At 33.7% G+C, this 23,721-nt stretch overlaps 1 protein-coding gene across 1 annotated transcript in view; it reads left to right on the forward strand.

Annotated features, from left to right (window-relative positions):
* The first annotated feature begins 3,323 nt into the window (after positions 1 to 3,323).
* Positions 3,324 to 23,721, forward strand: part of LOC140434425 (transmembrane protein 198) — a 149,175-nt gene continuing 128,777 nt past the window's right edge. Inside the window, exon 1 of the mRNA XM_072522686.1 lies at positions 3,324 to 3,631. The gene's annotated coding sequence lies outside the window, so the exon portion shown is untranslated. The remainder of the gene's footprint in view (positions 3,632 to 23,721) is intronic.

Raw genomic sequence — 23,721 nt, forward strand, 5'->3', positions numbered from 1 at the left:
TAAAAAAGATACCTATCCACAAAGAAAAAATCAGCTAAATACACATTGAGATTTAATATTAATTACTTTAAAAGTTTAAATAAAATATCATTATTTTCAACGAGAAGATAAAAGATTGCCGAAAAGGATACTTCGGAACAGCAGAATAAAAACCAGGCATGGAAAAAAATAGTTAAATAATATTATGGAAAGATTAATACCGAAGTTATGGCGATCTTTGTATATTCTCTTTTACGGTCAGGTTAAATGAATTATAGTCATCACATTCTTTATTATTATTGACATATTGTCTTAATACTATAAATTTTTTGAAATAATCGAGCAAATAACGAATTTTAATTACGTATAATCAAATAAATGACAATGTTTGAATTTTAATTTTATACATTTATTTGATAATCATGTTAGTGTTACTTTTTGTCGTGTACTCTTTATGTATTACACGAGAATAACTAATTGGTGCAATCTCTTTCTTTTAAGCTCCAGATAATAGGAAGAAATTTTCCGAAAAATGTTCTAGTCTCAACCAACGTCTCAAGTAACAAATGTGGGAGACGTTACAGAGAGTAAAAGGCAATTCTTAGGGGTTTTTAGGGTTCTGAATAAAGTAGTAATCGACACCAAGTGTTACTTGTTATCGAGCACATGTATAAAAATATTAGAATGCAAGTCACATAGATGTAGACAAATGAACAGACAATATCTCCGTCAATAGATAAATAAGTCTTCTTCTAACGGTGTTTATCCATCTAGTCCTGTTGTAAACGTATTAAACCACTTTCTCAGGCTTCTCAGGCTGGTCTTTTTTTTCCATACACCTTGCCTTGAAGAACGAGCTACAACAAGTCATACCTCTGCTCATTTGTCATAATACGGCCCAGATTTTCTAATTTGTGCTTTTTAATTGTATGAATGATCTCATTCTACGTAAAACTTGTTTGTAACACCAAATCCCGAAAGCTTTTTTAAAGAAGCCTCAGAAAGAGTACAAGCTTCTACTCTATACAATAAGATAGAAAATACATAACATCTGAGGATGAGGAGAAACTTTGGTTCTATGTGGTAAGTCATGGTTCCTGAAGATAGATAAAGATCTCATCTTCATGAATGCTGATCTTGTCTTCCATATGCGTTGTTTAATTTCGATGGAGTGGTCCTATTAGTTCTGAATCTTGGTACCAAAGTATGTGTGGCTATTAACACTGTCAACTGGCTGTTGTTTAACCAAAAGCTGTGTACTATAATTTCACGCTTACTGACTATCATGCATTTTGTTTTGTATTAAGATCCAGTCCATACTCGTTACTCATATCTGATATGTGTGACATTATTGTTTGCAAACCCTCTAAGTTGACTGCAAAAACTTCTACAGCGTCGTCAGCATATCTAATGATATCTAGATGCACATTGCCTAATATGCCTTCCTCTTGTTGTCTCAGCGCTTATGAGAAAATATCTTCAGAGTATATGTTAAATAACAACGGGGATATCATGTACCCTTGTCTCACTATTCGATATATCAAGATTGCCTCTGTCAACCGGTCATCTACTTTATTATTAGCATAGTAGATTATTATCTTAGTCGTATTCTGTCCAGATTTCTAAGAGCTTATGTTTTACTTTATCAAACGCCTTTTTGTAGTCGACAAAACAAATACATGTGACAGTTGACATATCTGCATCGGTAAATCAGAACTTGTACAGTGAAAAGATCTTCCCGTGTACTTGAAGTGTTGCGGAATCCAAGGTGTTCATGACACTTGTTTTCGCACTTTTTGAATATTTTGAAATATCTTATTAGGCTAATTATTTTATAGTTTTCACATGTTTTTGCATTTGGTTTTTCCGTTTAGTTCTTCTTCTTCTTCACGTGCCATCTCCGCGACGGAGGTTGGCAATCATCATGGCTATTCTGATCTTAGATGCTGCTCTGAATAGTTCAATTGATGTGCATACCATTCCCTCAAGTTACGCAACCATGAGATTCTTCTTCTTCCTACACTTCTCTTGCCCTGGATTTTCCCTTGTATAATCAATTGAAGTAGGTTGTATCTCTCATTACGCATAACATGCCCTAGGTATTGCAGCTTTCGTGTCTTGATGGTTTCCAATACTTCCATTCTTTTGTTGATTCTTCTCATGACTTCGTTGTTTGTTACATGCTCGGTCCATGATAACTTCAGGATTCTTCTATACACCCACATTTCAAATGCTTCCAACTTTTTAGCAGTCGACGCGTTAAGTGTCCATGCTTCTATCCCGTAAAGCAGAGTCGAGAAAATATAACACCTACCAGCCTAACTCTCAAGTACCATTTTAGTTCTCTTGCACAAAGTACCTTTCTCATTTTATTGAAGTTTGTACGTGCTTTCTCTATTCGAACTTTGATTTCTTTGGAGTAATCGTTTGTGTGATTAATTATTGTGCCAAGATAGTGGTAGTTTTCAACTTATTCTAAAGCACTACCGTTAATTGTCAGTCTTTCACCATTATTTTGGGTTTTTGATATCGTTGTAACTCGAATCTTTTTTTGGCAAATATTCTTTTAATTTTTTACTTTTCATTTAATGTCTGTATTTTGTTAGTTATTTTTCATGCAGTCTTTAATTTAAACCTGCCTATATAAATATATGATGACGACGCCATCTTGTTCCACTAGTTCTGGGACGACATCATCTTGTGGTGCTAGTTTCGTGACGCTCGCCTCAGTATTTTACTACAGAGAAAAAAGTAATACTACGCCAGTATAGACGCTTCGCTTCAAAAAGAAATATTGGAATACCCAAGAAAAAATTGAATTCATAGTACCCACGTAAAGAAAAAGACGTGAAAAGAAGTGGAAGAGTCTTGTATTCAAGAGTAGATAAGTAAAGGTTGGGAAGAGGAGAGACCATTCGACAAAAGATGAGAGATGAAAAGTAAGAGGAAGACCTAATGTGAGGCGGGGCAATATTTTTAATAATCATGTTATTATTAAAAATATTGCCCCACAACAACAGCACTAAATATAGAGACCAGCGGTTTGCTATACCCAAAAATGCATGATGTATTTTTGTCCCGTTTGTTAAGTATTTAACGTCAAAGATATTAAGGATTTAAATCAAAATATTTTTGAAAACAATTTCCGAGGTGTCAAGTCAAATAAATCATTTATTTTACAATTTATGGTATGACGAAAGAAAGTTTTAAAACAAAATGTACACTTTCCATCACTTTCTTTGTTCTTTCAAATTTTGTTCTCGTATCTAGGATTTATCTTCGGAAATATTGGCAACACTGGCGACGTTGTCCCATTGCTGTCGACGCGACTATCCTCCGATCAACGCGGCTACATCAAAATAATTCGCGTTGGCCCGCGTTGCAGTCTGTAGTGCATTGCACGTCAACAAATTATTCACGATCAACAAACGCACAGCAACGTCAACCTTTGCCATCGACTCCAACTCCAGGCACTTAGTAGCTCTGATGCTCCGCGACAAGTCTGTGGTGTATAACAAGTAGTGACATCGAGAAGAGACTCTTCAACCGCGATTCTTTTCTCTTTACGCTACAGTTTAACGGTTTAATTGGTAATCGTTGGTGTACGAGTGTTAGTGAACAGGAAGAGGTTTTGGTGTTTTTTAAAGTCATGGTAAGTGCTTTTGTTATTATGTAAAATGTTAGATGTGAACGATTCAAAGAGAACTTTGGGTCATGTCTATTCATTTAGTTAATTAAATAGTGCCTATATAATTTTGATCTTGATGTTATTTGCTAAATAATTATCGAAAACAGTTGCTATTTAAGTAAAAAAACGAAACTGAATAATCTTTCTTAAAAATCAATAATTCTAAAATTTACTATTAACATTATTGTTATATATGTAAATATTTTGAAAAACACTTCAAATATTTGTCATTTCCTGTTATGGTTTTTGCATATTACAATTTTGGCATTCCAAATATTTACAGAAATAGCGATCGTTATTTGTTTCAACATATGTTTTCTGTCAAAAAGTTTAAAAATACCTTTGTGGGAATTTCCCACCCTTTTCGAATGCCAAAGAACAACAATATTTTGCATATTTAATAGCGATTCCTTTGTTTTTTTTTTGTGTCAAGTGGTACAATTGTCTGTTTCCAGGCAGTTTTGAACTAGGGCAGGTGCAAATCGTCAATAGAAGATAGCGTGCGTTTTTACGGGACTACTTTCCTAGTTCGCGATTGCTTTTGTTTATATTTATCAGGGCTTTGGCAATATGGTGGAGAGAGTTGAGTCATACAAATGTACACCGTCGATTAGGGTAGGACGGTATTGCTGTTAATAGGGGCTCGAACCGGGTTAAAAATAACTTGCGGATAATTGAAAATGTGTTGATAAAGGGTTGGATATTTTTGCGCCAGCTGAACGCTGCTCCTTCTGTCTGTCTGTGGGGAGACAAAATATACAGCTAGATGCACGAAATATAAATATAGAATTTAATTAAATAACAAAGTAATATTGTTCTACCCTGATCTTTATGGTCGTACTCTTTTTTAAAATATATTCTTAGGCATAACCAACAAATTTCAAAATGTATTCTTCTTCTTAAGAAGGCATTTGACCGGGTCAAATTAAAGAACGTTGTCCACTTATTGTACACAAAAGAGATATCTCTAAGAATAATCAAAACGATCGAAAATATCTACCAAAACAACACAATAAAAGTAAAAGTAGAAGAAGAACTAACCGACCCTATTGAAGCTGGCAATGGGATAAGACGGGGATATTCACTGAGTCCTCTATTGTTTAACCTTATTATGGATAAAATAATAAAAAAAGTAAAAATTAAAAAAGGATACCAAATGGCAGAAAAATAACTTAGAATAATCTGCTGTGGAGATGACACAAGTACAGTTGAATATGCTCTTCTAGTAGGACCCTGAATTGGCTGTACTGTATTCCGTAGTTTAAATTCATCCATTATGAAGCCGCCGATGTTCATCTTACATTGAACATTGTTAGGATTCTTTGATGAAAAAGTCATTTCTCTGTATTGTGATATGGCAAAAGGCCTTTTTTGGTTTCTTGGGACATTTTTGCCATACGAATCATCACTTAGGCAGGTTTTTTTTTATACAACTGGGGCCACCATGAATTAAAGTCAATGAAATCATCAGCAGTCATTTTAATAACAGAGAATTTGCCGTCAATTTTTGATGCCGATTTGATGTCAATTTCATTATAAGCTCTTCAACCTCATTAATAGTATAATATCGTTCTTCTTGCTTTAATTTTCTTCTGATGATGCCAAAATCTCTGTCATTTGGCATAAAAGAGTGGCCCCTAACAGGAAAGGTAAGTTTGATTTCATTAAACTTTTTTATCTCACACAAGTACATCATCATGCGAATCACAGTATTATTTTTATTTTGCCCTGCGCAGTTGTCCAAAAATAGATAAAGGTTTTATACACCACTGCCAATTTTTTTATGTACCAATCTAACATAGTACAAACTTCGTTTGAGCCTTTACTCCCTTCACCTTCATGATAGATAAAAATTGTACATTCCCGTGTCGCGAGATTATGCACACCAAAGACGTTTACAGTGAGCTGTCTTAGGTTATAGGTATCTTGGACAGGAATACAAAGATATGTTGGCCATAAAATCTATGCAGATGCCAACATTTTCTTCAGGCTTACTGACACACTGCGTGGTCACTTCTTTCAGTGATGCATAGAACTTTTGACATTTACGCTTGTGTACTGTTAGCTCAGCGACAGCTGTTCGCATTTGCATTCTTATTCAAAACAGGACTTTTTATTTTAAAATTTAGTTCTTCACATGTAACACATGCATCTTTAACTGGTTGAGCAAAGCCAATAAAAGGGTAGTTTTCCTTAAAATATGTCCAAAAAAACTTGTAGCAGAGCCTTTACTCTCTCTACGCGATACTACTCTCTCAAATTGACGACGATTTAGATCGTATTCTGCACCAATTTAATATAAACGTCAGAAAATTTGACATGTTAATTTCCCCAAAAAAGACAAAATGCATGGTTACAACAGCAAATTTACTAAGATGTAGATTGAAACTGGAAGGTCAGATAATAGAACAAGTCGATCAGATAACTGAAGTGGAAGATCAAGTGAATAGAACAAACAGAGCCGAAGGTTGCCCGAATGAAACAATATGAAGAAATAAAAATATTGGGAAAGAAATGAAAGGCAGAATTTACAAAACAGTCATCGGACCAATAATGGCACACGCGGCAGAAACAAAGCCTGACACAGAGAGCACAAAAAGGATGCTAGAAAGCTCAGGAATGAAAAGACTTAGAAAATTTGATGGTAAGACACTATGGGACAGAGCTAGAAGTACAGATATACGACGTAGATGCAAGGTGAAGAACATCAAGAACTGGGTAAGAAATAGAAGAGTAGAATGGAATGATCATATAAGCCGAATGACAAAAACTAGAGTAGTAAACACGGCAGGAGACGGTTCCCCAATAGAAAGATGATCAGTAGGAAGATCACGTAAACGATGCAACGACAACTTACTGGAGGTACATTGAAAACAGACAGAGTCATATCTACAAAAAAAGAAGAAAAGGAAACCTGTATATGATAATTTATTAAATGAATTAACTGGGCAATCAGTTTTTTGTTAATAATACGGTCTAATACATATTCCGCAAATAAGATGTCTTGGTAAAAGAAGCTTTTATCGGTATGATATAAGAGTTATTTAATTTCATAAAAATTGTTTGGGGAAGAAAAAACTCTCCAGAATAAATATTTTGTCAAAATCGTAGATTTTAGAATGTAGAACTTCTAATTAAACCTTCGCTTCTTGCAAACAGCAAGAATTTTTTGTAACCACAATACATCCAGATTGCACAAGATAAGGAAATTGGGGTTCCCTAGTTGCATTGGGGCCAGTGACTGTAGTTATGTGCGAATAAAATTGACGGTTGGAAATAATGTTAAAATTTAACGGAACAGAAATAAGTTTTTTCCATAAAAGGTGTAATCCATCGCAAATGCAGATTTAAAAATCTATAAGGTATATCCTTCGAAATTCTATAATACAGTAGATCTTATCATTATCTTTTTTTTTTTTTTTCTTCGATGATTTCCGAAGTGGAAATTGAAACGTCAATAAACGTTCTTTAACCTTTAATTGTGGCTTATTCCCATTTAAATAGTAATTACTTTAACATGCTACAAGAACATAGCTTCAAAACAAATTATCACTGACTGCTGGATTTTAGCACATTGTCATCATTGGTATTATAGGAAATAAACCAAAACATGTGAGCCAAATTGACGTTATGTGTATACATTTATGAACGTGATTTTTCAATATAAAGAAACCTACATGTTGTCCAATAACATCTATAGTAAATAAATATTTGAACCGTAGTAATCAGAAATAAAAGTGTTTTCATTCTTCTTCATGTACTATGTCCGTTCAGAACGTTGGTTACCATCATAGCTATCTTAATTTTATTCACTGCCACCCTAAATAGCATGCTTGTATCAACACCAGTAATCAGAAATAAAAGTGTTTTCATTGCATATAAGCAAATATATGGTTCTCTTCTTCATGTGCCGAGCTCTATTACCGAGCGTTGGCTATCAAATTGGCTATAGTAATTTTGTTGACGGCAGCTCGGAAAAGAGATGCAGAGGATCTGTTAAACCAATCTCTCAGGCTTCTAAGCCATGACGTTCTTCTTCGACCTGGCCCTCTTCTTCCGTCTACCTTGCCTTGTATTATTAAATGGAGTATATTATATCTCTCTGGGTGGCACATAACATGGCCAAAATATTCAAGTTTGCGATTTTTAACTGTTTTGACGACTTCCGTAACTTTTCCCATCCGATGCAAAGCAACTTCGTTACGAACCCTATCCACCCAACTTATTCGTAGGATTCTCCGATACACCCAGATTTCAAAGGCTTCCAGTTTCTTGAGAAGTGTATCCGTCAAAGTCCAACCTTCGACACCATACAAAAGAGTAGAGAACACATAACATCTCACTAATCTAATTTTCAGACTTAAAGTAATATTGTTTCCACATAACAGTTTCTTCATCTTAAAGAATGCAGCTCTGGCCTTCTCTATCCGTATTCTAATTTCTTTGCTCATGTCCCAGTTCTCATTTAGATTACAACCAAGGTAAGTGATACTGTTAGTTCTCTCCAGTTGTTCACCATAAGCTGTTACCACTTCCGGTTGTATTGGCGTTTTACTAACGACCATCACCTTTGTCTTTGCTTTGTTTAGCTTAAGGCCATATTCATCACACGTTGTGGTAATCCTATTAATTAGATGTTGAAGTTCTTCGTAATTGCTTGCAATTAACACTGTGTCATCCGCATATCTCAAATTATTAATATTGACGCCATTCATTTTTATACCACATTGAACATTATCCACTGCTTTATTGAAAACGAACTCAAAATAGATGTTAAATAGTAGCGGGTACAAAATGCAGCCCTGCCTTACTCCTCTTCGTATTTGAAGCTTTTCAAAAGTGTCCCGGACAATCCTCATGTTTCCACGTTAATCCAGTAAAGATTTTTAATAATGCGTAGGTCTGCTAAATGGCTACCATTTCAGTATGTTTTACTCGATCAAAGGCCTTCTCAAAGTCAATAAAACACATATAAACTGGATGTCCGACATCTCTGCATCTCTGTACCATAACCTGAATACTAAATAGTGCTTCTCTTGTTCCAAGGTTATTGCGGAATCCAAACTGTGTGTCACCAAGTTGTTGTTCTATTTTTTGATACATCCTAGAGTGCAAAATTCGTAGAAATATCTTTAAAACATGACTCATCAAGCTGATCCGTTGGTATATAGCCAGTTTCATAAATTTTATTAAACAGATGAAGGAGAGATATTTTACCTGAACTTTCGAAGAGCTTTATTATTTCACTCGGTATTTCATCTGGTCCCGCCGCTTTTCGGGTCTTTGCTAATCTTATTGCTTGTTCATATATAAAATATTCATAGTTCATAAATATATGGTTATCATCTAAAAAACTAATTAGAAATTTACCTCAGGGCTCCATCATCTTGATCATTTTGTTTTATGATCATCATTATCGTTCTCAGCTTTTTTACCGATTATGGTGCAGCCTCCCTTACATACCCATTCTTCATTTCTGCCCATGATTGTCTAATATTTGCTTTTCTGTGCCATTCTGTATCAGCTTGTTTCCTTATGTCATAATCCCATCTTAAATTTGGACGTCTTCTTGGTCTCTTGATGCCTCTTGGATACCACAGTGCAATTCTAGTGGACCATCTATTGTCAGTTCTTCTCGCTAATTGTCCCACCCACTGCCATTTTAAAGATTTAATTCTGTGGATTATATCAGTGACCGTGGTTTTCTGTCTGACCCATTCTATTCTTTTTCGATCTCTCTTTGTTATACCTAGCATGCATCGCTCCATTGACTTTTGAGTGACTTTAAGTTTTGCTATTATATCTTTCTTTACTGTCCAAAGTTTCGCAGCCGTATATCATGATTGGTAGTATACTAGTTATATTCAAGGTAGTTTTTGATATCCTCTGCTACCTTTCTTATGAATGAGAATTATGTTTACTGTGTTCTAGTGATCTGGTATGCATCTTGATCAGGCAGTTCCTAAATATGCCTGCTAAAATTTTCCAGGTTATTTTGTCAGCGTATTTATTATGTCATCTATTCCATCTGCTTTACCGCTTTCATTTTTGTAAAAATGTTTGAAACATTATATCACGCTTTCTTGGAGGTCGGACTAAAGATTGATATTGATAAGACGCAAATAATAACTAGTCTGGAGCTAAATCAAAATATTGCTGTTGATAGAAGGGATATTGTGCAGACTGCATCGTATAATTACTTATTACATGAAAGTCGGTTGGGCAGAGATAACCAGACGTGTGAGCTCCCACGTCGCATAGGATTAGCATGAGCAGCGTTTGGTAAATTAAACCATGTATTTAAATCGGACCTACCCATATGCCTCAAAAGAAAAATCTTTGACCAATGTGTATTACCTGTACTCACTTATGGAGCGGAAACATTAACACTCACAAAAAAAGGTAGTTAACTCAGATGGATATGGAGGCCAGATATTGAGTGTCTCTCTAAGACACCGAATCACAAAGGAAGAAATATGTCGTAGAACAAAAACAACACACATCATCTATAAAAATTACATCGCTAAAATGGAATTGGGCAGGACTCGTCCCCTGATTATCAGACAACCGATGGATAAAACGTATTGTGGAGTGGAGACCAAGACAAGAAACATTACGGAGCAGAGGACGCCCACCAACCAGATGGACTGACAACTTTAACCGTGTTAACACGAACTGGATGCAAGTCGCACAAGACAGAGACAGATGGAAAGAGCTGAAGGAGACCTATGTCCAGCAGTGGACGCATATTGGTTGATGATGATGGTTGATTATTGAGTTTGTGTTTAATATGAGATATTTTATAAACATATTTTTTTTTAGTTTATGTTAAGATTAAACCGTATTAATACAGTCCACCTATACTTGTTATAAAGGTTCGTGAGGTAGTCTAGAGAACCAGCCTATAGTCGAAATTTTATGCTGTGGAATATTGGCCAGTTGGCAGTATAGTGAATGTTGTCCAAGTACTCTCATAGCTCCTTGCATCTAGATTTCTCTTGCTTCCTTTCTCTGTCTACCTCTCTCTGTAGATAATAAGACGTCGTTAAACGTATTAAAAATGTAGTAAATTACCTTTAAATGTAATTCTATAAGTTTATAACTACTTTACTCGTGACATTAATGAATACGTAAACTATCGTAAAAAAACTGTTATGTCCGTTTATAATATCTCCTAAACCTAAAGATTATAATTACTATCGAAAGTATCTACCTGTGTAATTATCTTTTTTTGTGAAAGTAATTTCATTTTTAGATCTCTATGGATTTTAACTGAAGGTAAATTTTACTCTTACTTTAATAGAATAACAACACGTTGATGGATTTGACCGATATTTGATGAAAATAAGTTCTACGACAAACTAATCAAAATTACCGTTTGAAGGTTTGTTTTCCAAAATAAAACACGATATGAGGAACATTGAGCCCTTTTGTCCAAATGTTATCATGTGATCTAATATTCGTTTTTTTAAGATCCTTCATGTTTGTACATCATTTGTGATATTTTTTTCATGTGGTTTGAGAAATCTTGGCTGTTTTGTTGTGTATTTACTTCTTACTTAGTCTGTAGCTCTATGATCTATCGCGGGTCTTGGCTGACTGTACTAGATGCCTCTATTTCTTCCAGTCCATCATAACGTCTTTGTTCTTCTCTAAGCCTATGGTATTCAGATTTTTAGCGGTGTTGTCTCTCCATCTCATGCGTGCTCGTCTTGCGTAGTCTTCTTTATTCTGGGTCTTTATTCTTGGTCTCTCTTACAATATCTAAAGGTGGGTGTATACACTGGTTCGTTTATTTCTATATTTGTTTATATCTGGTATCTTTGTGTGTCTTCATCATCAATTATTGCGTCATCATCTAATGATGTTTATTACAGAATACATGCATTTGTTGCGATGGTTCTAGTTTTAAGTTTTTTTTGCATATCGTTATCATCTGTTATTCTTGCTCCCAAATATTTAAATTTTCTGATTCTTTGAAAATTTAAGTCTCCCATTGACATATTTTGTCCTATTATATCTCGTCTCATATTGACTTGTCTGGTCAGTCTGGTGACACATATATATTTTGTTTTGTCTTTATTAATATTCAATTCCAATTTACTGGTTTTTTTCTCTAATTTTAGGAATTGTTCTTTAACTAAAATTGTGGTTTTAGCGACATTATCAATATCATCTGCGAAGGCTTTCAATAATTTTGGACCGTTGGCCGAGAACATTTGCGTCGTAGTTTTCGCTTCCCTCACTGCATTGTCGAGGGCGATATTAAAAAGTAGGGGTAACATCGCGTTGCCTTGTTTTAAACCGCTCGTTATCGGAAACTGTTGTGATGTTGCTGAGCCTACTCGTACACAACTCTTGGGATTCTCGACATATATCTTGATCAATCCAATTAATTAGTTCTGAAATAGATATTTCGGCCGACGCGCTCCATCTTGCACAAATGTAGATAAGCTATTAAGGACATATTGTGTTAAGTAGCGATATTCTTCTGTAGTTCGAGTACACCATTTTATTTACTTTCTTGTTTATTAGTATTATGGACACACTCCTTCCATTTTCTGGCGATTGTTCCTCTTGTCATATCGTAATAATCCATAACAGATTCATTCATTTTGAGTCTTTTATCTAGACATAAATATTCCTTGGGAAAATGTTTTCTTGTCTGTCGTATTGTTCCACACGCAAAATGTTTTTTATCCAGTAATTTTTGAAATAATGGAATTGTTGAGAAGAAGCTGTCAAAATAAAAGCAATAGCACTTGCTTTCAAAATGGCTTGCAAAATTTAAAACAACGCTTTCTCCTAGCATAGTATTTGAATTCCTTTCAGATTTGCCCTGATAAATTTGGAAAGCAAGTAGATATCCAGTTTCTGCGCACGTTACTGCCCATACTTTGAAGCCTCGTTTTATAGGCTTCATAGGCATATACTGCTTGATTGTCGTTCTGCCTTTGAAGCCAATCATACTCTCATCGATTGAAATGTATCTGGATGGAGAGAAGGCTGTTACAAATTTATCTTTCAGATACTGTACAATTGGTCGAATTTTGTACAGCTTATCAAAATTTTGGGATCCAGGAACAGGCATTTTTGTATTATCATTTACATGAAAATAAGGTAAAATTTTTAAAAATCGTTTCAAAGTGAAAACGCTTGTAATTCTGTCTACATAAAAAATTAATATCATTTAAACATTAGGATTTAACGCTTGGCAAAGAATGGAATCCCATAATAATAAGAATACCGAAAAATGCACTAAGCTCTTTTTTGTCTATATTCAATGAGATATTTGCCTGACTGGCATATAAATTGGATTCATCAACTAAGTTTTGGCAAAATAATTCATCAAAAAATATAATAAAATATGTTATAGGTGTAGCATTGTCCACATTTATGTTTACGTTACAATGTCAGACTCTGTCACTGAAGTCAAAAGTTGAATACAACAATTGGGACTGTTCTCTTTTTGACCAAACAAAATTAAACAGTAAAGGATTAGCAACATTTTCTGTATCATTTCTGGATTCAGCTTCTTCTTCATCTTCACTCTCAGATGGAACACAATTATCAGTAATTTTCTTCTGTTGATTTGCCATGGATCGAATGTTGGTCTGCATCGGAATCATCGAACGTGCTCTCTATTTCATCATCTGAATGACAATCATTCAAATGACTGCTTGATGAAACATTATTCTGATGACTAGACGACGGCGCATCGATGTTTTCAACCAAATTTGATGACAAAACGCTGCTACAACTTGATAGTGGAAGAAAATCCTCAGCATCTAAGTCTCCTTCAAATTCAAACAGACTGTCATTTTCTGCATCATCTGATTCCAGCTCCATTGCTACCTGGTTTACAAGAACTTCTAGACATGATTACCTGCACCAAAGTATGATGTCATTAATTTTTTGCAAATGTGTATATTACAAAAATATATTTAATTAAAAGTTAGGAGTATTTTTTACACAAATAATCTAAATAATTAATTATATTATTTAGTTTTGCTTTAGAATAAAGGAAAATGAATGTATTACTAAACGATCTGAGGTTACCATCGCAATATAGGCACATGGACATTAGGATAAATACGTATAATAAATTTTCGCAAACGTATAACACAAAAATATAAACAATAATCAAAAGATACGAGTATCCTCTCCATAAATAATAAATATTATTACTTAATTTTCGTTAACATAAGGAAATATAAATGTATTACTAAATTATTTACAGGTTATGATAACAATCTAGAGGCATGAATATTATGATAACATGATTACCAAGAAACAAATATATATAAAAACTACTTCAAATTCTTGTGAATTAAGTAAACTATAACTTATCAATTAATTTATTACGTACCTTTATTGTAAACAACTCAAATCCAATCACGAATCAGCTAACACGTGTATTTACTAACTTCACACGAAAAAGTATGTAGGCGGTGAGTACCACTGGTCGCACTATTTACCGGCCAAACATAAACCGGCCTGTCATGCGCGCCAATATTATTTTGTTGGTTAATATGAGAACCAGTGACACTCGCTATAGTCAATGGAAGCTACTAAAATCAAAATCGCTTGGGTGCCGTATAATTTGGAACTTTAAGGCCAAATGGTAGGTATAGCTACCGTTATCACTTAAAAGGTTAAAGTAAACTTAAACTGTAATGGAAGGAATAGAAATTCGAATTCCTTTCTTCCTTACTTTTTCAAACGATGTAAAATCCATTTAATTTTTAGAAACTTAGTTTTGAAAGCACCTTAGATCTATAGCGCCAACGTAGAATAAAGTATTTGCATCTTTTAGTAGTTAATTCTCTATAATAGAGTTAGTAAAAAACAAAAAAGGAAAGTTTCGTTAAGCCCCACGTCGTTGTAAATATTTAAACTGCTGTGTACTACTTTAATTAGTTTCCTTTCCGATGAGGACAAGCTCCTGGAAAACAAAGCTCACGTGAGGGAGGATTACTGTTTACCATGGCGCCATTTCGCTCGAAAGTCCGGAAAAGTTCACTTCCATTATTGACGTATCATAATTGCTGCTCTCATTCTATAGATTTGGGATTTTAGAACACGGTTTGGATGAATTTGCAAAGCAACAAACATAGTGGATACAAAGGGAGTTTATTAAAAATTCTAAAGGTTCTCTGATATTAATGTTTAATGAACATTGTTTAGTTCGACATTAATAGCAATTTTTGTGCGGATACTGGAAACATAAAAGACATGGAAATTGAAATGCAAAAAAGATTTAAAGGAATTTTTATATTGTAAATATAACATCCGATCTTGAACATATGGAATATTAATTAATATGCATATTCATATCATGCATATTAATTAATATGCATGAAATGTTTCAATCATTGAGGAGAGAGAGGTAGAGGAAGCATTAAGGAAATTAAAAAGTAGAAAATCACCAGAAGAGGACAGACAGTACGGATGACTAGATCTGGCCAAGTAACTGTTAAAGCTAATCCAAAAAATAATAGAACAAAAGACAACACCACAAGAATGGAGATCAAGGATCATGCTATATTTATAATGAGGAAAGTGCAAGAGAATACAACAAACCGGCATATTTATGTTATGAGTAATCAAAACGATCGAAAATATCTACCAGAATATCAAGTAAAAGTAGAAGAGGAACTGAACCAAGTGAAGCTGGTAATGGTATAAGATAGGGGGATTCCCTGAGTCCTTTATTGTTCCTGATCATCAGACCTGATCAGTTGGCGCTACAGCCTTTCGTGAACCCTGGCCTGCCTTCTTCCATCCTTCCCTGTCGACTGTCTGTCTTCTCAATCTCCTTACTCCAATCTCTCTTAAATCATCCTGCACATCGTCCAGATACCTGCGTTTAGGTCACCCCCTTCTTCTTTCGGCCTATTTAGCATGTCTATTTTAGAAGGATCACTTTCATCCATCCACATAACGTGGCCCACCCAACGTAGGCGGTTTATTTTGATGGTTTTTATGATATCTACATCACTAAAAAGTCTATAGAGTTCGAAATTATATCGCCTTCTCCATAGACCCTGTTCGTTAACTCGGACATATACGGTCCTCAATACAAATAAATCTTTCTTTCAAAGTTTCGTAGCAATTCTTCATCTCGGGTCGTCATTGCCCATGTTTCCGATCCGTAGGGGAGCACTAGGCGTATTATTGTAGCCTCTTTGATACGACCCTATTAAATTTTCAGTATACTGTGAAAATCGTTCGCTAAGTATTATGGACACAATTTTGTATATCGTATTAAGAAGGGAAATCTCTCTAAATCAGAGAGATTTCTTGTTAGAACAGTCAAGCACGTTTCCTTTTTTTTTGTATAGGGCGTAAAGTCCAGTATTCCAATCTTCTGGTAAAGCACGTTCTTGCCATACCTATATTGATAGTTGTGAAAGAGGATTACACATGTTTGACCGCCACATTTAAATATTTCTGCGGGTAGGTTATCTGCTCCGGGTGACTTGTTTCTGGCTAGAGACTGAATTGCTTTATTCATTTCTTCCAAAATTGGTAACGTTGGTAGCTCAGTTTTTCCCTGTTCCAGTTCTATCATCTCCACCTTCAGCTCTACTTTTTTTATTAAGTAGCGTACTAAAGTGTTCCTGCAACCTTCTCAGTTCTTCTACTTTGTCGTTCAGAAGAATTCCATCATGATCCTTGACTTGGTTCGCATGTGGCTTGAATTTTTTTTTTGTGTTAACTTGTTTGTAAAATTTTCTGTGTTCGTGTTCCCTATTTAATTTATCTATTTCTTCGAACTCTTTATTGATTTGTTATCGCTTTTTCCGTTTGTGCTTTTAGTTTTTATCTCTTCTCTTTACTTGACTTCTCTTTGGTTACTCGTTTGCATTCCTCATCAAACCAGTCATTTCGCTGCCCTTTGTAGTAGTAGTTTTTGTTCCTGATTATGAATGAAATAATAAGAAAAGTAAAAACTAAAAACAAGTGGAAGAAAAACAACTTAAAATAAATAGTCTGATATCCAGGCGATGCAATACTAATTTCTCAAAGGGAAAATGATTTATAACGTATGCTGCACTAATTTAATATAACCGCCAGAAAATTTAATATGTTAATTTCCCCAAACAAAGGACAAAATGAATGGTTATAACAGCAAGAGTTATATTATAAGATGTAACTAAGAGCTGAGGGTTATGTAGTAGCACTAGTGATGGAGTTTAAATATCTAAGCATCACACTATCTAGCTACGGAAAGCTCGGCAGAAACACAATCTGACACAGAGAGGACAAAAAGAATGCTAGAAACAGCAAATATGAAAACCCTTAGAAAAATGATATTAAGACACTATGGGAAAAAGCTAAAAGTACAGATATTCGACGGAGATGCGAGTTGGAGACATAAAGCACTGGGTAAGAAATAGAAGAGTAGAATGGAACGATCATATAAGCCGAATGACGAGAGACGGTTCCCCAATAGGGAGACGATCAGTAGGAAGACCACGAAAACGATGGAAGAACAACTTAATGGAGGCACATTGAAAAACAGGCAGAGTCTGCTAGATGTCTTACACAAAAAGAAGAAGAATAGAATAAGACGAAGAAATGTTTCAATTATTTTAATTTTAAAAAAGTATTTTAATACTGTTACTTTAACAGTAAGTATTGTGTAAAAAGCTTGTTTTTGTAAAGCGATCTAATTTAACATGACTACTTAACTATTCTGCTCTGATAAGGTAAATGGCGGTAATTGGCTGTAACAAAAAAATAAAAAAATATAGGTAGCCTGTTTTGTCAGTAACTGCTTAACTATAAGTGATATACGCACTCAACTTATATGCCCGATGAGGTGATGGTAAATCTTCTTCTTCAAGTGCCATCTCCGCGGCGGAGGTCGGCAATCATCACAGCTATTCGGACTTTTGAGATGGCTGCTCTGAAAAGTTCATTTGATGTATAGTCGCCTCGTATTTCGGTGAGACTGTGTAAAAATATATTTATCTGTAATAAAAGCAGACAATAAAAAATAAAATAAAAGTACTCTACCAGGAGTAGTTATTAACTGCAAAATTATCAATGACTGAGATGTATAATAATACAAAGTTTTAATATTCTCATCGATATTTACATTTAGATGAGCCTTGTAAAATATGTACAGTCGCTCAGATAAAGTTATCATCGATGCATTCTTTGCGTAAGATAACAATTTTTGCCTGAGCAACCGAAACCATAAAGTAGTTTATCCCAATAAATTTCGTTTCGACCGTCCAGTGGTTTACAATTGGGTAGGCAGGTATAATATTTTATATTATTTTAAACTTTATTTTTAAACGAAATATTGTTTATTTGGATGAAACCTGGTATGGTATTCATGACACCGTGAAAAAAGTTGGACGAATAATAACAAAAAGAATTATAATTTTACAGTGCGGTGTAGAAAATGGATGCATCGACGATTTATTATTAATATCTGTAAAAAAAATAAAGACGTGAATCTAGATTATCATGAGGATATGGAGGGTTCAATTTGTGAATCATGGTTTGAAAAATCTATATATATATATATATATATATATATATATATATATATATATATATATATGTATATATATATATATATATACATATATATCGCACAAGAAGTTCGAGCGTCAATTATAATGCTTTCAGCTATCAATATGATGGAAATGAAGTATAAAAAAAGTTCAACTCAGGAACCATAGATGTAAACGTTTAATGTTTTTTTTTGAAGAAAAAACAGAAGTTAGTTTTTATAAAACTAACTTCTGCAGCTGAAGAGCCAGCGGAACCCTCTAATCAATTGGAATATCTTTACAAAGCCGTGTAGTAAAATGTAAGCGACATTTTCAATACCTCTCTGATGATACCATCCAAACATATGCTGAAACATGTTTATGAAGAATTGTGTTCTAAATGGTCTAAATCAGAAGCAATTGTAGAAACATGTTTATCAGATTGTCCAAAGCAATCTGCTACAAGACTATAGGAGAAACATCTTACCTACATGACAGGACAGAGAATTATAATTTTACACTGCGGTGGAGAAAATAGATGGATCGATGATGTATTATTAATACTTACAAAAAAATATTAAAGGAACCTTTTCTTCCGAGATTACCTAAATATAGTGTGATTATCATGGACAACGTATCATATTATTCAAGATTAATGAGAAAATTCCAAATATTACTTGAAACAAATTACAAATTCAAGAATTTGTTTGAGAAAGATTTGTACTTTGAGGCATCATATAGTAAAAAGGAATTGTTGGAGGTTGTTGACAGTAGACAGTACCAGAAGGAATATGTTGTTGATAACTGTACTCGCAGTAATGGGCATACCGTGCTTGGTATGCCCAGTATTACAATTACTTCCTCCTTACTATTGTAAATTGAACCCAATAGAGTTAATATGGACACAACTTAAAGGTAATAGAAGAAGAAGAAACGTGGCTCCTAAATTTTTGTCTACTGCTCTCCAGTTAATTAGAAGAGAAGTCACAAAGATCACAGCAACCAACTGGAAAAGTGTAATCAAACATGTAATCGCAGTGGAAAATGACTATGTTAAATATTTACCAGCATTAACCAAATGAACTATAAATATAGAAGATACAACTGATACTAGTGATAACAGTGATTATGAGTAGATTATTAAGTTCTTATTTCCAACTAGGTGTTAGTTGAAACCTTTATTTTTATTGTAATTGTACAAATTCTCGTTTTGCTTATATATCTTTGAAAATAGAGTACAAATACACTTCATGATAGAACAAAAACATACAACATAATTTAATTTAAAATAATCAAAGTACAGGTTAGGTTATTATAAAATACCTGCTAGATATATAAAAAAGATGTTCATAAAAGTTTTAGACCTATTACCCATTTTTAAATTATTGAGATACTAAGTCTTCTCTCACACGGTGTCAAACCAAAGTTGTTAATAGAATACGTTGTATATAATTTAAAAAATTAATTCTTTATTTTTTTTATTACAATAACTAAGTTATCAGGGATAAAATGTGATCATAAGTTTTAAAACTTATGAGCAGTTGTGTTATTAAAACGTTTGTATACTAAAATACTTGTACATAAAAAATTTATTTAATTGTATGTGATAATTACTTTTATGAACAATTTTTTATAGGTATTGTTATTTTACAATAAGTTTTATTTAGCCGAGTCGATTAGTGTTATCACTTCCTAGATATATCACAGAAGTTAACAACACCAATATTTTTTATTTAAACTTTATAGAAAATGAAACTTTTTCTTAAATAAAAATAAAAACTTTTATTTAATTTAAAATTAGATATCCACGCTACTGTTCAATAAAGTAGTGGTAACTCTAACAGTGTTGCCATTTTAGTAGTATTTTACTCCTCTGGTTCCTATAAATTTTCTCACGAAATTACGTGTCGACTATACATCCGTACCACTCTCTCAGGTTGCGCAGCCATGACATTCTACGCCTCCCTATGCTTCTCTTTCCTTGGATCTTTCCCTGCATAATCAGTTGAAGCAATGGAGTGTATTTCTCTCCACGTGTAAGATGTCCGAGATATTCTAACTTTCTTGTTTTTATTGAATTTAAAATTTCCATTTCTTTGTTCATCCTTCCCAGAACCTCTTTGTTTGTGACGTGTTCTGTCCATGATATTTTCAGAATTCTTCTGTACACCCACAGCTCAAATGATTCCAGTTTTTTCATTGATGTCGCATTCAAGGTCCAAGATTCCATTCCATAAAATAAAGTCGAAAAAACATAGCACCTCGCCAACCTAACTCTTAGTTCCAGTTTTAAATCCCTGGTACATAGAACTCTTCTCATTTTGTTGAAATTTGCTCTAGCCTTTTCTATTCTTATTTTTATCTCCTGATTGTAATCATTTGTGGAGTTAATCATTGTTCCCAGGTATGCATATTTGTCCACTTGTTCGACGTTGGTTTCGTTTATTAGAAGATTCTCGTTATTTCTTTGAGTTTTCGATATTCTCATAAATTTCGTCTTCTTGACATTCATTGTAAGACCATACTCTTTTCCATACTCTGCTATTCTCGTCACCAGTCTCTGAAGATCTTCAATGTTTTCGGCTAAGATCACAGTGTCGTCCGCATATCTAATGTTGTTAATGGGAACTCCATTTACCTTTATTCCAGCTGTTTCACCCTCAAGAACTTTTTTCAGGACCTCTTCGGAGTAGGCATTGAAAAGAATTGGCGACAATACGCATCCCTGTCTTACTCCACATCTAATTTCAATTTCTTCTGACAGCTGTTCGTTAACACGTACTTTTGCTCGCTGTTTATAGTATGTGTGTGTGTGTGTGTGCTTGTGCATTATTGGCTTCGGAGTCTGTCCATTCGCCATCTTACCTTTATGGGATTATTTTGTATTTTTTTCTTCGGAAGCTCTAAAGGAGTGACTCTTGCTTTCTTCTCGTTTGCTATACAATCATAGTCCTGCTCTAATTTTACAAAGAAATATTTCCTATATATCTAATTTTACAATTATACCTTAGATTTTTATTTCTCTTATAACATATTCAGCTTGTTTTGAATTATTTCCTTTTGTTGTGTTTTTTTTTTTTATTTTTTTTTTTTTATTTTTTTTTTCTTTTTTTTATATATACATATATATATATACACACATATATTTATTTATTTGTTTTTTTTTTCCTATCTTTTTATCTTATATAATTTGGGATATTAGACTAGGATACAATTTGACGCTCAGGGGTCGATCAGAGCATTTAGACGAGACAGGTGGACCTCGGATAGACTTAGGGCTTTGCACAAAGGGAAAAAAACATAGGCTATAAACTTAATCTAATACATAAAATATGTTTATACAAAATTTGATAAATATTACAATCTTCTAAACTTAATAATTGGGTTAGGTTATATGGTTTGGTGATTTTGGGTATTTTGCTTATTTCTTCACTTAATACTTTTACTTCATTACTTATTTTAGAACAGCCTAATATCATGTGCTCTGTTGTACCTTCTTCTCCGCATGTACAATTAGGAGAATCACTTAATTTTATTTTATATTTATACTGCGGAGTTAAAACATGGTTGAACCTTAATCTGCACAATACAGAGAAAAACCGCTTACTTCCCGACAGTCTTGAGAACCAAGATTGGCTAGGAGGCTCGGTAACTATGTTTTTATAAAATTTTCCTTTTGGACTGCTTCTATACATTTCTCTCCATTCTGTTAGTAATATGGGCTTTACGTGGCAAGCAATTTCATTGTGAGGACATTTATACTTTAAATATTCTCCTGTTCTACTTCCTATTTTAGCTTCTTCGTCTACTTCTTCATTTTCTTTTATTCCACAATGCCCTTTAATCCAAACAAGTGATACATTAACCTTTTGAGATTGTAGTTCATGAAGTTTAGTAATTATTTTGGTAAAAATATAATTACTATTGACCTGGTGGATATTTTTTATTTTGATAACAGCACTTTTACTATCTGAACAAATTGCAAATGATTCTTCTGTAACTGTCATATTACTTATATATAGAAGAGCTTCTAATATGGCGATTAATTCTGCCGTATATATTGTTAGTTTTTCATTTAATTTATAAGATTTTTTAATGTTATTATGTGAATCAAATATAGCGCAACCTACTTTATTGTTACTCTTTGATGCATCGGTGAATATATAGCGACATCTGGGAAGATACTTTTCTAAATCTTGCTTAAATATGTATTGTCTAATTCTTGGGTGAAATTTTGAATAATCTTGGAGAAAAACACAGTTAATTGGATGGGTGTTGTAAATATTTATACTATATAATGGATCTATATCTGAAGAGTGTATTTCTTCTATTACGTTATGTATTACATAATATGACTCTGTAATAGTTAAACTTTTTTTCGACTTCCAATAACTGTTTATAGTATAAATTTGATATGATCTTGAGGTCGTTGTAGTCAATCTTCTTTGATTTCAGGAAATTCATTAAATGTTTATGTCGTACTTTATCGAATGCTTTATTATAGTCAATAAAACATGCGTATATATCTTGATTGACGTCCAGGCATCTTTGTATTAGTATATTAAGTGAAAAAAGAGCTTCACGTGTTCCTAGGCCTTTGCGAAAACCAAATTGTGTATTATTAACGTCTATGTCCAGTTTGTGATATATTCGGTTATGGATGACTTTAAGTAGTAACTTTAGCGTATGAGACATTAAGCTAATGGTGCGGTAATCGCTGCATTCTCTTGCGTTTTTCTTTTTAGGAAGACAAATAAAAATAGATGTTAACCACTCTTTGGGTAATACGCCTGAACTATAAATTTGGTTCAAGAGTGTCACTAAAACATCAATGTGCTTCTCATCTAGAATTTTTAGGATTTCTATAGGAAGCATATCAGGTCCAGGGCTTTTCCCACTCTTCATTGTTTTTAATGCGTGTAATATTTCTTCTTTTGTAATATATGGACCTATTTCTTCTGACGTAAGTTCTATGTGCTACAGATCTCCTCTTTCATCATCGAACAATTCATCGATATATTCTGCCCATCTGATGGTAAATAGAAATAATCAACGGTATGATTCTGAATGTTATCTCAAAAGGCTATATATATAACATAGTTTATGACTACCGCTATTTATATGCACTTTATTTTCATACAAGAAAATAAATATTAATGTAAAATGTAGTATCTACATTCTTATAAAGCTATTGTGGTTTTCCTTCCCATTTTTATCGAAGAATATCTACACTAAACAATGGACTCAAAACCGAGATTTGAGATTACACCTCCTGTTTCAATGTAATAAGTATGAAAATAAAAATATGTAATGTGCAAACAACAACTTTATTGCTTTTTATTCAGCATTACGTGCAGCCCTCAATGCCATTATGATCCCTGGTGCATGATTTCTGTCCCGGTCCCTTCATTTAAGCTCATTCCAAACATGCTCTATTGGATTTAAGGTCGGGCTCAACGAGGCCACTTTATTGTAGGTATACCGATCTGAGTAAGATAGGTGTGGGTGACTCGTGCGGTATGGCATCATGCATTAAAATAA

This window comes from Diabrotica undecimpunctata, chromosome 2 (genome assembly GCF_040954645.1).
Source record: "Diabrotica undecimpunctata isolate CICGRU chromosome 2, icDiaUnde3, whole genome shotgun sequence".
Taxonomy (NCBI): domain Eukaryota; kingdom Metazoa; phylum Arthropoda; class Insecta; order Coleoptera; family Chrysomelidae; genus Diabrotica; species Diabrotica undecimpunctata.